This window comes from Piliocolobus tephrosceles, chromosome 1 (genome assembly GCF_002776525.5).
Source record: "Piliocolobus tephrosceles isolate RC106 chromosome 1, ASM277652v3, whole genome shotgun sequence".
In the NCBI taxonomy this organism is placed as follows: Eukaryota; Metazoa; Chordata; class Mammalia; order Primates; family Cercopithecidae; genus Piliocolobus; species Piliocolobus tephrosceles.
Genome location: NC_045434.1, coordinates 213127943 through 213140551, shown reverse-complemented (window position 1 = coordinate 213140551; position 12609 = coordinate 213127943). Strand labels below are relative to the sequence as shown.

Below are 12609 nucleotides of genomic sequence, written 5' to 3'. Positions count from 1 at the left end.
GAGGCAGGAGAATCACTTGAATCCAGGAGGCAGAGGTTGAAGTGAGCCAAGACTGCGCCACTGCACTCCAGCCTAGGCGACACAGTAAGACTCGATCTTAAAAAAACAAACAAACAAACAACCTGCTCTAAACACAGCCTTCTCATGTCAGCTCCTGACACCCCCATCCTTTAAGCTGCGCAGTCCCAAACCTTGGATTCATCCTTGACTCCTTTTTTTCACCCCTACCCTACAGTGAAATTCATCAGAGACCAGGCATGGTGGCTCATACCTATAATCCCAACACTTGGGGAGGACAAGACAAGAGGATCACGTGAACCCAGCAGTTCAAGACCAGCCTGGGCAACATAGTGAGATCCCATTTCTACAGAAAAAAAAAATTTTTTTTTTTTTTTGAGGCGGAGTCTCACTCTGTCGCCCAGGCTGGAGTGCAGTGGCCGGATCTCGGCTCACCGCAAACTCCGCCTCCCGGGTTCACGCCATCCTCCTGCCTCAGCCTCCTGAGTAGCTGGGACTACAGGCGCCCGCCACCTCGTCCGGCTAGTTTTTTGTATTTTTTTAGTAGAGACGGGGTTTCACTGCGTTAGCCAGGATGGTCTCCATCTCCTGACCTCGTGATCCGCCCGTCTCGGCCTCCCAAAGTGCTAGGATTACAGGCTTGAGCCACCACGCCCGGCCAGAAAATTTTTAAAATTAGCTGAGCATGGTGGCACACACCTATAGTCCCATCTACTTGGGAGGCTTAGGTAGAAGGATCACCTGAGCCAGGGAGGTCAAGGCTGCAGTGAGCCGTGATCACACCACTGCACTCCAGCCTGGGCAACAGAGTGAGATCCTGACTAAAAAAATTTAAAGACTCATCAGAAAATACTGTCGCTCGATCTTCAAAATACATCCAGAAGTCATACACTTTTCACAAGTCTACTAGCAAATGGATGTAAGCACCATCATTTCTCACATGAATAATTAGCATCACAGCCTCCCACCTATCTCGTTATTTCTAGCCTGTTGTCCCAATCTACTGTCCACAAAGGAGTCTTCTGTCCTTTTACCATGCAAATAATGCACTATGGGAGGCCCAAGTGGGAGGACTGTTTGAACTTAGGAGTTTGAGAAAAGCATGGGCAACCCAGAGAGAGCTGTCTCTACAAAGCAGAAATCAAATTTTTTTTAAAAAGAAGAGAAAATGCAAATCATACCATGTCACTTCTTTGCTCAAAACCATCCAGTGCCTTCCCCATTTCAATTTCAGCCAAAGTCCTTAAAAGGGCCCCAAGGAACACATTTACGTGCCCCCACCCCTTACTGGTGGCACACCTACCTCAGAAGTCAAAACAGACAACGTAAACTCTGAATGGGAGGTCCTCAGAAAGATCCGTCCAAGTCCTAACCCCCGGTTCCTGGGGACTGCCACCGAAGATTGCCAGGAGCCACCAGAAGCAAGGAGGAAGTACGGGATGGGCTGTCCCTAAGAGCCCCCAGAAGGAACTAACCCTGCCAACCGACATCTTGATTTCAGACTTCTGACCTCCACAACTGTGGCACAATAAATGTCTGTTGTGTTAAGCCATCAAGCATGTGCTTGTAATGACAGCCCCAGGAAACTGACACACCACTCTAGCCCCTGCTCATTCTGCTCCCACCACGCTGTCTTCCTTGTGTCCACTTTAGGACCCTTCCACTGACTATTCTCCTCTGTCTGGGAAGCTCACGCTGCAGAACTCCGCAGGGCTAACTCCCATACATTTTAGCCTTTTGCTCAAACATCATCCTCTCTATGAGGCCTATCCTGACTCCCCTATTTAAACTGCAACAACCACCATCTTCCCATTTCTTTCCAACTCCCTTACAGTATCTATTTTTTTTCCACAGCATTTATCATATTCTAATATACTACATAACATTCTTGTTTATTACCCACTGGATTCCACTAGAATATAAGCTCCACAGAGGCAGGGTTTTTAGGTTTGTTTGGGTTTTTTTTTTTTTTTTTCTCTCTTTTGTTCACTGGTGTATCCTAAATATCTATAAACTATGCCTGGCAGATGGTAGCTATTCAATAAATATGTGCTGATTAAATCTGTTGAACAAACATGTATATGTATATGTCTTTTTCTGGAAACAGAATCCACAGTTTTTATCAGATTAATAAAGTGATCTGCTACCCAAAAAAGGTTTCCAAATCTTTGTTCTCAAGCTTTAAGTGGTTAAGGAAAAGGGAATTCTATCCTAAAAGACCCCAACTCTAAAAAAAGCAAACAAAACCCCAAAAATACTCATACTATGACTTCGTATCTTACAAATGGCAGATACAAGTTTAAATTTCATACTCCCGAAACCTAATTTTGCAAAAGAAAGAAAAGACAGTCCACTACAATTTAGTGGCTTGAGAAGTACCCTCACCCACTTTTCACAGAACCTTGTACACTAAAAGGTGTACTCAGGATGAGCTTATGTCTCTACCAACTTAAGCAACAAAGGGTGGCCATCAGTGTGAAGCATTCACATGAGTCAATCAAAGTTCCATACAGCTCAAGAACATGATCCAATGCTCCACCTAGGTAAAATCCTATCCAAAGTAGGGGAGCAGAACCAAAGTAAGTCATAACCTGTCTAGCATCTATCCTTACTATGGAATAAACAGATGTTTACTCAAAATACAACACTGTTTTTAAGACCTTGAGAAACCATAGAAGAGATGTCATTTACACACGCCTTCAGCATGAACCGTAAAGCGTAACAATGAAAGGCAGTCAAGCATAGGAAAACCTGTTAATGGATTCCGATAACAGCAGAAAGGCACTCACTACATTCCTTATTATTCCTGCAACATATTTCACAGTTACTACTAAACAGGTCTAGGCTAACACAATCACACCAAACACCAGAATTCAACATATTACTTATTCAAGCATACATTCTTCAGACGTATCTTTTATATTAAATCAATGACCATTACAGAGGAAAACATGCACATCTGCTGTCATGCAATCTTTCTTGTTTCATCAGCAAGTGGATTCACAATGCAACCAAGTCCTAGTCCTTACCTTTTCTGGTTCCATTCTCTAACAGAAGAATTTCAAGGATACAGAATCTATGAAATACTTTGAAGAGAAAGGCATTTTAAACTCTAATTAACTCATAGTTTGCCTTGAGCTGCATTTTTTTGAGACGAAGTCTCGCTCTTGTCCCCCAGGCCGGAGTGCGATGGCACAATCTTGGCTCACTGCAACCTCCGCCTCCCCAGTTCAAGCGATTCTCCTACCTCAGCCTCCTGAGTAGCTGAGACTACAGGTGCCTGCCACCACACCCAGCTAATTTTTGTATTTTTAGTAGAGACGGGGTTTCACCATGTTTGGCCAGGCTGGTCTCAAATTCCTGACCTCAAATGATCTGCCCACCTGGGCCTCCCAAAGTGCTGGGATCACAGGCGTGAGCCACCGCGCTCAGCCTGCCTTAAGCTGTTTTTTTAAATACTGGTAAGACTTTCACATCTCAGAACACATCATTTTATCAAATCCCAAACCCAAGCACTCTTCATCACCTCTACCACTACCACACTAACTCAGGCCCACAGCATTCCCCTGCAGAGTCTGGCCACACTCCTCATCAGTCTGCCTGCTTCCACGGCTGACTGGCAGCAGTCTGACTTTCTTTGTTTTCAACCTGAGAGCAGTTACTGTTTATTTAAACTGATCAGACTAGAAAAGCAATCTTGGTAGACACCTCAGTTCATTCTTCTAAGAAGCCTGTTGATCTGGCCCTCCCTGTTGCCAGCGTCTCCACCTTCTACAAAATGAGTGGTTTATCTTCATTCTATCTTGTGGAGAAAATAATTTGAAGGGCCACAGAAAGTTATTTGCTTTTATTTATTTATTTTTTTTTTGAGACGGAATCTCCCTCTGTCACCCAGGCTGGAGTGCAGTGGCCGGATCTCAGCTCACTGCAAGCTCCGCCTCCCGGGTTTACGCCATTCTCCTGCCTCCACCTCGGCCTCCCGAGTAGCTGGGACTACAGGCACCCGCCACCTTGCCCAGCTAGTTTTTTGTATTTTTTAGTAGAGACGGGGCTTCACCGGGTTAGCCAGGATGGTCTCGATCTCCTGATCTCGTGATCCGCCCGTCTTGGCCTCCCAAAGTGCTGGGATTACAGGCTTGAGCCACCGCGCCCGGCCCGTTATTTGCTTTTTTAAAGTGTTTTCCAACAGTATAGATCTCATGAATCAGATCCTCCATGTAGATGATGTCATATTTACCAAGAGATAGAGCAATCACAGCATTATCTGTCAAAGCAATCTGCTTATTGATTTTGCCATAACCACGCTTGCAGATTATTTCATTTACTGACTTCAGATTTGGGTTCCCCCAGGTAATATATGGCTCTACAATCCTCAGCATGTTAATTGATGCCTTGTTGAGCTTCACAAATATTCCAATGAAGATCTGACAAAGGCAAAGAAGCTGCAACACCTTTCGGACCTCTGGGCTCCCACCACCGATACCTCTGATCCTGATGGCAAAGGCCAATTTGGGTTCTGTAGGTACATAGAAGTTGCCAGCTTTTCTTGCCATCCTTGCCATTCGAATTTCAGTTCTGTACGTCTGCCTGTATTCCTTATGATAGTGCTTTGCTTTTTCATAGATAAGCTTCCTCCCTGCCTTTCAAAGCATGTTTTGGGCGAACTTCTTTCTTAGGCGCTTGATCTTCAGTTCTGTGAAATTCCTTTGCTTTTTCTTAAGGGTTTCTGGCACAGCGGGAACCTTCTTCTCTTCAACATCCTCCACGGTTCCAGCTGGTAAAGAGCACAGTCTAACTTTCACACAGCAGCCAAAGTGATCTTTGTAAGATAGAGATCAGATTCTGTCACACATACCCTGATGAATACCTTCCAGTGGCATTATACTTGTAATGAATGCCAGAGTCTTAGCATGGTCCACAGCGAACTTTATGACCTGGCCCCTGCCCCTCTTTCCTGGTATCACCTCCTACTGTTCTCCCAGAGTTTTTCCACTGTTCCTTGACCAAACCAACAGGCTTCCACCTCGGAGCTTTTGCATTTGATGTTACCTCTGCCTGGAAAGCTCTATTCCTATACCTCTGCATCGTTCCTTAGCCTGTTCAAGGCCTTGTTCAAATGTCACCTCTTCAGAGAAGCCATCCCTGAATAACCTACTTAAAATGGTACCATCCGTACACCCTGTGTCTCTCTGAGTATCACGGTTGCCTCATTTTATAATTTGTTTAATCTGAGTCAGAACTGAAGCATTTATTTCCCTGTAAAATGAAATCTGGGCAGAACAAATGCTATTTTACAGGCCACTCATTTTGAAGTTAAACACAATATATAAACAAACATACACACCTTTAAAAAAAGAGAAAAAAAATGTGCTTTGGCCAGGCGCAGTGGCTCACGCCTGTAATCCCAGCACTCTGGGAGGCCGAGGCGGGTGGATCACCTGAAGTCAGGAGTTCCAGACCATCCTGGCCAACATGGTGAAACCTCGTCTCTACTAAAAATACAAAAATTAGCCAGGCATGGTGGTAGGTGCCTGTAATCCCAGCTACTCGGAAGGCTGAGGCAGGAGAATGGCTTGAATACTGGAGGCAGAGATTGCAGTGAGCTGAGATCGTGCCACTGCACTCCATCCTGGGCAACAGAGGAAGACTCTGCCTCAAAAAACAAAACAAAACCAAAAAACTGTGCTTTAGTGTATGATTTTCCTTTATTGTTCTTAATTTAAAAGTATTACCAGCCTGGGCAACACGGGAAAACCCCATCTCTACAAAAAATACAAAAATTAGCCCAGCATGGTGGCACACACCTATAGTCCCAGCTACTTCAGAGGCTGGGGTGGGAGGATGGCTTGAGCCCGGGAGGACAAGTTTACAGTGAGCCATGATGGTGCCACTGCACTCCAGCCTGGGTGATAGAGTAAGAACCTGTCTCAAAAAAATAAAAGCATTAAGAAGAAGTGCTATATGTACAAGAAGTTTATGATTGTGGTACTAGATAGAGTAGAAAAAAGAATAATGGAAATATGTCAACTGCCCAATAATGGGAAAATACTTAAGGAATATATATGTGAAAAAAACATAATACAACCATGTTAATATAAGTTATCATAACAAAACGTTATAATAATGTATTAATTTTTAATATATGTTAATAATGAGTACATAGAAGCAGAAAGGTGTTTATTAAGGAGTTTTTTGGGTGTTTTTTTTTTGAGATGGAGTCTTCCTTTTGTTGCCCAGGCTGGAGTACAGTGGTGTGATCTCGGCTCACTGCAACCTCCACCTCCCAGGTTCAAGCGATTCTCCTGCCTCAGCCTCCTGAGTAGCTGGGATTACAGATGCGCACCACCACACCCGGCTAATTTCTGTATTTTTAGTACAGACAGGATTTCACCATGTTGGCCAGACTGGTTTCGATCTCCTGACCTCATGATCTGCCTGCCCTGGCCTCCCAAAGTGCTGGGATTACAGGCATGAGCCACTGTGCCCAACCAGTGTTTTTTTTTAAGCTGTAATGATAGTGACAAAGAAGTCCAACCTTTATATTGCACAAATATTTACCAACCATGTAGCATGTATGTGCCTGACCAGCCTTGACAAATGAGGATTCAACAGCAAAAAAGAACTGTCCCTGTGCTTTCAGAGCTCACAGGGTAGCAAACCCGCTGACAAGTACAGGTGCAATTACAATGAGCACAATAAGAGATGGCTCGGGGGAGTACAGGTGCCAGGAAGAACACCCTGGGCACAGCCCTAACTGAAGAAGGCTTTCCAAATGAAATGATCCCTAAACTGAGACCTGAAAAATAAACAGGAGCTAAGAAGCAAAAGGAGGGGAAGATAAACAGGTATGAATCAGTGGGTGCTTGGGGTGAGAGGCAAGAGAAGACATGAAACAGAATATGTGAAGTATTATTTTTTAAAAACCTAAAATAACTTCTATATTTGATGGCAGAATTTTTGGTAAAATTTATCTTATATAAAATATGATACTAGGTTGGGCACAGTGGGGCACAGTGATACTAGGTTGGGCACACCTGTAATCCCAGCATTTGGGGAAGCCAATGGGGGAGGGCTGCTTGATCCCAGGAGTTCAAGACCAGCCTGGGCAACATAGCAAGACCTCCTCTCTACCAAAAAAATATATATACACACACACACATATATATACACACACACATATATAAATATATACATATATATGAAATATTAAATGAAAGCCAACAGTGATACTTTACCAACCACTCTGGCTTCTCAAAGCTTATCTGTCCTGTGGCTACTACCTCTCTATCCTTCAGCATAACCTACTATATGACCAAAAACGAGCAGTGGCAGGAAGCAATCTTAACACATCACCCAGGTGCACACATAACTCTTTATCAAGACTGACCAACACACTTCCCATCCCCACATTACAAATTTGGGGCCAAAATTCCTCAGACAGACGTGTACCCTCCAGTCTCTCCGGCTGACGTGCTACCTTATTACCTCGCCCCAATTCCCTTCAGATGCCGACAGATACTCTGTGCCTAGTATTCCAAGCCTGTCTTCCTTGGTCTATCTAACTTATCTGGCACCACTCCTCCCCACAAATTCTGTACTTCAACCAGGTTCTCTTTACTGAACGCTGCGCATACCATATGCATTCCTGCCTCAGGTCGACCCCTGCCTGGACTGTCCTAACCTGCTCTCCCAGTCTGCTATTCAAACAGCACCCATTCTTCAATGGCCCATTCAGCTTTTTAATGGATCTTTGGTTAACTTCTTTAATCCACACTAATCTCTAACCTGAAACTGAACTATATTTGTTATGCTAAACAGTAAGTACTTGGTTAAATTCGGCTTTTGTTCTAGAAATCTCTAAATGTTGTATTCTTGTAAGGCTTCCCTCCTAAATTCTGCCGCCAAAGATAGTAACTTTTATTTCTTTCGTATCCCACTAACAGCAACATTAAACTTAGAAAACACACCTCCCACACCTGTTGGCTAGCTGACAGATCCTGGGTGGAAAGATGAGCCAGAGAGCATTCAGTGCCAGTTGCTTTTCTCTGCAACTATAGGTTCAAACACCAAGATTAGGATTAGACTTACGTGCTCCTTTGGGACAGGAAATGGCATATACACTAATAATGCGAGATAGTTAAAGGACACCCCCCCTAAAAAAATTAAACATGAGGAAAAACATGTGTTCCTAATGTAGGCAAACCCCACCATATTACAAGTCTCGCCAGTACCTTCTATACTATGTAGCTAATAATACAAATAAATAATAAAACTAATCTATTTGATAAATGAAGAGATTTAATACCAATAAGAGAAATATGAAGGTAATAGGTATAACCAACAGCCTAGAGTTTAAATAATAAAGCTCCAAGGTAATCCCTGTGTCCGTTTAAAAGATGCTAATGAATTATTTTTACATTTTTTCAAATCCAGAAATAAACTAAGCCATTCTCTAGGAAGAAAAAAGGTCAGGCTTTACTTACAGAGTCTTGCTCTTTATCCAGGCTGCAGTGCAGTGGCATGATCTCGGCTCACTGTAATTTCTACCTCCCAGGTTCAAGCAATTCTCATACCTCAGCCTCCCGAGTAGCTGGGATTATAGGCATGCGCCACCACGTCCAGCTATTTTTTTTGTATTTTTAGTAGAGATGGGGTTTGGCCATGTTGGCCAGGCTGGTCTCAAACTACTGACCTCAAGCGATCCACCTACCTCGGCCTCCCAAAATGCTGGGATTATAGGCGTGAGCCACCGCACCCAGCCCAGGCTTTACTTCTTTAGGGAGACATGGTGGCAGGGGTTTCAGAATGAACTGAAAAACCAAATACTGTGTCCCTTTCATTTGGCAAGAACTCCTTTTCCAAAGAAGGGACTCAGAAAAGATGAAATTATTTCTATAACATCTGAGAGAACATTCTTAAAAAGACAACAAAACATACAGAAAGGTATTTTGGATCCAGGAGAATACAACCTCTTCCAAGAAGAGATTTATTCTCTACTCCCTAGGAACTATTAATAACATGGAAAATCCCACTCAAGTTACATGAGGTCACACATCCACAATAAAGGTAGCTGCCTGAAGGTGGTCTGCCAAGATAAACACCAACTTGTTAATTCCCTAAGTGCTATGCAGATGCCCAAGGTATATGCACACTTAATGACTCTGTAGGTTGTTGGAGCATCATGTTTCTACTATTACTACAGTTCTTTCAGTCTATATTTTAGTGGGTTTTTTTTTTCATATCTGTTCCCCACTTTTCATTATGACTTCCAGGAGGGTAGGGGCACATCTTACTCATTTTTATATCCCCAATGCCTAGCATTGTATCTTCCAAGAGACACTAAAAAAATAAAATACTGCCAAATGAATGGGCAGGCTCAAAATGTCACTCAGATAATCCCTTATTAACAGCTAACTGCCCAGAGAAAGGGAGACTTGGATGACAGCAGCTTCCTAGAAAACATGGCCTGACCTGAAATTACAGATCATTTTTATAACAAGTTACATTTCACTTACTAAGCAACTGGTCTATCCTTTCAGAATAAATTTTACTGTTCATGATCAGCGTAAGTATATGGGAAGCATGATTATTCTGAAATCTCTTCTTTTCAAACTAAACACATAGCTCCCAGGCACCCATAGGAATCACAGGAGAAGAAGAGGGAGAGGCAGTAGACGTTAGTTTCAAACCTGTAACTCTCTAAGAGTCAAACAAAAGTAGAAAATACTAAGAATACGGCCGGGCGAGGTGGCTCAAGTCTGTAATCCCAGCACTTTGGGAGGCTGAGACGGGCGGATCACAAGGTCAGGAGATGGAGACCATCCTGGCTAACACGGTGAAACCCCGTCTCTACTAAAAATACAAAAAGAAATTAGCCGGCGTGGTGGCGGGTGCCTGTAGTCCCAGCTACTCCAGAGGCTGAGGCAGGAGAATGGCGTGAATCCGGGAAGCCGAGCTTGCAGTGAACAGAGATCGCGCCACTGCACTCCAGCCTGGGCGACAGAGCGAGACTCCGTCTCAAAAAAAAAAAGAAAATACTAAGAATAGAAAACTTGGCCAGGCGCGGTGGCTCAAGCCTGTAATCCCAGCACTTTGGGAGGCCAAGACGGGCGGATCACGAGGTCAGGAGATCGACACCATCCTGGCTAACACGGTGAAACCCCATCTCTACTAAAAAATACAAAAAACTAGCCGGGCGAGGTGGCAGACGCCTGTAGTCCCAGCTACTCGGGAGGCTGAGGAAGTAGAATGGCATAAACCCGGGAGGAGGAGCTTGCAGTGAGCTGAGATCCGGCCACTGCACTCCAACCTGGGTGACAGAGTGAGACTCCGTCTCAAAAAAAAAAAAAAAAGAAAACTTGTCAGAAACCATTTAAAGACAAATAAAGGACACCATCATCTCCCAGAACTTATCATCAACAGAACAGGTGAAGTGTAACAAAGAAAGATAAATTAAGCCGGGCATGACAGCTCACACACCTGTAATCCTAATACTTTGGGAGGCCGAGGTGGGAGGATCGCTTGAGCCCAGGAGGTCAAGGCTGCAGTGAACTATGATTGCACCACTCCAGCCTGGGCAACAAGGCAAGACTCTGTCTCAAAAGAAGAAGAAAAAAAAAAAAAGATAAAGTATAAGAGTGACTTCTGGCCGGGCGCGGTGGCTCAAGCCTGTAATCCCAGCACTTTGGGAGGCCGAGACGGGCGGATCACGAGGTCAGGAGATCGAGACCATCCTGGCTAACATGGTGAAACCCCATCTCTACTAAAAAATACAAAAAACTAGCCGGGCGAGGTGGCGGTGACCTGTAGTCCCAGCTACTCGGGAGGCTGAGGCAGGAGAATGGCGGGAACCCGGGAGGCGGAGCTTGCAGTGAGCCGAGATCGCGCCACTGCACTCCAGCCTGGGCGACAGAGTGAGACTCTGTCTCAAAAACAAAAAAAAAAAGAGTGCCTTCTTCACTTAATGAAGCCAAAGTTATAAATTCTCATAACCCCATTAAGTTTATAACTGAAAGAGTATCAAGCACATAGCTTTATCTATGTACATAAAAACAAACATAAGTTCAGTAATTCATACCAGAAACCAGGTAATCACAAGTCCAACAATTTACGTTATCTTTGAAATACACTATGTAGTTGGCTAATTTCACAGTAATCAATTCTTAACGGGATCCTCTTATAATAGCCACTCAGAGAAAATTTCAAATACTGACCTCTAATTCAATGTAATACAAACAAGAAGTCTTCTGTCCAGAATTATACCAAATGGCCACAATTCCTTTCTCAGAAACACCATAAACAGGCTGAAGCTCTCCACAAATCTTCTCTGTAAGTGGATCCCACGGTGGTTGTGACACAGTGCTGAGTGCACATATAGTAACTCCTAGACAATCACCTCCTAAAAGAAGACAGATGACTATCACTGTGTCTAAATGAAACAACTTCAAAAATGCAGCTCTGACAACTAGTGTCATTAGCGTTTTCCAAAGGAAACAGGTGTCACAGATGAGCTCAAAATAGGTCAAACTCCTCTCTCCTTGGTGCTTTAGCAACATTCAACTCCTTAACACCTGACCCAGATGCTGGATTCTTTTTAATGGTGTCTTATACCGGGTATGTTTCTCAACATTAGGAAGGTTTAATGAAGCTGCAAGGATAGGAGGATGGTGGAACATAAAGAAGCAGGGAGGCTGGGTACAGTGGCTCATGCTTGTAATCCCAGCACTTTGGGAGGCCAAGGTGGGTGGATCACTTGAGGTCAGGAGTTTGAGACCAGCCTGGCCAACATGGTGAAACCCCGTTTCTACTACAAATACAAAAATTAGCTGGGCATGGTGGCAGGCGCCTGTAATCTCAGCTACTTGAGAGGCTGAGGCAGGAGAATCGCTAGAACCCGGGAAGCAGAGGTTGCAGTGAGCTGAGATCACGCCATGGCACTCTAGTCTGGGAGACAGAATGAGACTCCGTCTCAAAAAAAAGAAAAAAGAAAAGAAAGAAGGATCTATTTTGATACTGGGAGTCTAAACTGAATGATTCTGGAGAAATTCACAGATAGGGCTGAGGCTCACCTTCATGACAGCTATATCAAAGGCCTAAATTTCCAAGGCTCAGAAATCACTACAGAAGCATATCAACAGCATGTGATACTCTCTAAGCATTTTGCAACCTTAACATTTCCATCCTTTATAGTACTTTGATATCCTCAAAAGATGTCTTGGATTTCAAAGCCAGTCCCACATCAACAAGGCTGGCAATCAGCATCCCAGAAAACTGCAAGGAGGTTAAGACCCAAGCAAAATGAACTTGTGGATGCAAGGAATTTGTCAGCACTTATATTCTCCTAAGAAGTGGTAAAAATATGGCCACTTCCTACAGGAAGAAACTAATGCCAAATAACCAAACCAAAAGTGAGAAAACCTAAATTATATTAACGTCTCATGGGAAGAGGCACTTAACCAGGTAACTCTGAGTCAGGACAGTTTACCGGGGAGAAAGAAAGGACCCATACTAACTGTTCTAATTACAAGTTACTCTTTGACTCTTCGGAGCTTATTTCCTTAATGATTAGACTGGAATAAACAATTTGAGGGC

At 43.7% G+C, this 12609-nt stretch overlaps 1 protein-coding gene and 1 pseudogene across 3 annotated transcripts in view; both read right to left on the bottom strand.

The window, feature by feature from the left end:
• The window catches only part of RERE (arginine-glutamic acid dipeptide repeats), a 469695-nt gene that overhangs the window by 430538 nt on the left and 26548 nt on the right, over nt 1-12609 (bottom strand). The window lies entirely within an intron of this gene.
• Nucleotides 3461-9576, bottom strand: LOC111544576 (annotated as a pseudogene).